A 2500-nucleotide genomic window follows, 5' to 3' on the forward strand; every position below is an offset into this window, starting at 1 on the left:
GCGCAGCTGTTGGTATACAGGGAGAAGAGCAGTGGGCAAAGGACGCAGCCCTGAGGAGTTCCCGTGCTGATGGACCTGGAGTCAGAGACTTCTGTTCCCGGCTTAACGCACTGCTTCCTGTCAGAGAGGAAGTCTGTGATCCACCTGCAGGTGGAGTAGGGCACGTTCAGCTGGAAGAGCTTGTCCTGAAGCAGGGCAGGGATGATGGTGTTGAAGGCAGAGCTGAAGTCCACAAACAGGATCCTGGCGTAGGATGCTGGGGCGTCCACATGCTGTAGGGTGAAGTGGAGGGCCATGTTAACTGCGTCGTCCACAGACCTGTTGGCTCTGTAGGCAAACTGAAGGGGGTCCAGGAGAGGGTCTGTGATGGCTTTGAGGTGTGCCAGGAGCAGGCGCTCAAAAGACTTCATTACCACAGATGTAAGGGCGACCGGTCTGTAATCATTTAGTCCTGTTGGCCTTAGCTTTTTGGGCACAGCGATGATGGTGGAGGACTTGAGACAGGCTGGTACATGGCATGTCTCCAGGGAGGTGTTAAAGATGTTGGTGAACACCGGAGACAGCTGGCCAGCACAGTGCCTGAGGGTGGCTGGAGAGACAGAGTCCGGCCCGGCTGCTTTGCGTGGATTCTGCCTCTTGAAAAGCCCATTAACTTCTCCCTCCTGAAAGGAGAGAGTCGTTTCTGTAGTATGGGTGGGGGATGGGGCCTCTTGGGTGGGAAGGGGTGGTTCAGGACAGTCCAATTGTCTTTCAAATCTACGGTAGAACTCGTTCAGGTCGTTGGCTAGGCGGGAGTCGTTAGTGGTGTGGGGCGCTCTGGGTTTGTAGTTGGTGATGTGCCTGAGCCCTTTGGCAGACAGAAGCAGCGTCGTTAGTAGAGAACTGGTGTTTTAGTGTCTCTGAGTACAGTCGTTTAGCCTCTCTCACCGCTTTGCTAAACCTGTTCTTCGACTCCTTGAATCTGTCTCTATCCCCACTCCTAAACGCTTCCTCCTTCTCCAACCTCAACCTTTTGAGCTTTGCTGAGAACCAGGGCTTGTTGTTGTTAAAGTTCACCCTGGTACGTGTTGGGATACAGCAGTCCTCACAGAAGCTGATGTACACAGCCTCTGTGAGTTCATCCAGACTATTGGTAGCAGTCGTGAACATATCCCAGTCAGTACAGTCTAAGCACGCCCGCAAATCTTCCACAGCCTCACTGGTCCACTGTTTAGATGTCCTCACAGCAGGTTTACAGAGTTTTAGTTGCTGCCTGTATGCACGAATCAGGTGGACCAAGGGAGTTCTGTGCGAGCCGAACAGCCCCGTGACCCACAAGAGAAACATCCCCGCCAAATTCGAGCGTTTGACGGGGTCTATCCGTGAAAAAATATTCACGTTTTTGAGTGCACATGCATTTCTGCTGCAAATGCCTCTGGAAGTTTCATGCCGTTCGTATGCCAATTGTGGCAACACGAAAATGACCCGTTTTCCCATTCCGAGGGATTTCTGTGCGACCCTAACAGCCCCGTGAGCCACAAGAGACACATCCCCGCCAATTTCTAGCGTTTCACGGGGTCTATCCGTGAAAAATATAGACGTTTTTGAGTGCACATGCATTTCTGCTGCAGATGCCTCTGGAAGTTTCATGCCGTTCGTACGCAATGTGGCAACACGAAAATGACCCCTTTTCCCATTCCGAGGGATTTCTGTGCGACCCTAACTAACAGCGCCCGTGAGCCACAAGAGAGACATCCCCGCCAATTTATAGCGTTTCACGGGGTCTATCCGTGAAAAATATAGACGTTTTTGAGTGCACATGCATTCCTGCTGCAAATGCCTCTGGAAGTTTCATGCCGTTCCTATGCAATGTGGCCACACAAAAATGACCCGTTTTCCCATTCCGAGGCATTTCTGTGCGACCCTAACAGCCCCGTGAGCCACAAGAGAGACATCCCCGCCAACTTCTAGCGTTTGACGGGGTCTATGCGTGAAAAATATTAAAATTTTTGAGTGCACGTGCCTTTCTGCTGCAAATGCCTCTGGAAGTTTCATGGCGTTCCTATGCAATGTGGCAACACGAAAATGACCCCTTTTCCCATTCCGAGGGAGTTCTGTGCCACCCTAACAGCCCCGTGAGCCACAAGAGACACATCCCCGCCAATTTCTAGCGTTTCACGGGGTCTATCCGTGAAACATATAGAAGTTTTTGAGTGCACATGCATTCCTGCTGCAAATGCCTCTGGAAGTTTCATGCGGTTCGTACGCAATGTGGCAACACGAAAATGACCCGTTTTCCCATTCCCAGGGATTTCTGTGCGACCCGAACAGCCCCGTGAGCCACAAGAGACACATCCCCGCCAATTTCTAGCGTTTCACGGGGTCTATCCGTGAAAAATATCAATTTTTTTTTGACTGCACATGCATTTCTGCTGCAAATGCCTCTGGAAGTTGCATGCGGTTCGCATGCAATGTGGCGACACGAAAATGACCCGTTTTCCCATTCCGAGGGATTTCTGTG

Source organism: Petromyzon marinus, unplaced genomic scaffold (genome assembly GCF_048934315.1).
Source record: "Petromyzon marinus isolate PM22_M1 ecotype Great Lakes invasive population unplaced genomic scaffold, UKy_Petmar_22M1.pri1.0 PM_G_Scaffold_286, whole genome shotgun sequence".
Classification (NCBI taxonomy): Eukaryota; Metazoa; Chordata; class Hyperoartia; order Petromyzontiformes; family Petromyzontidae; genus Petromyzon; species Petromyzon marinus.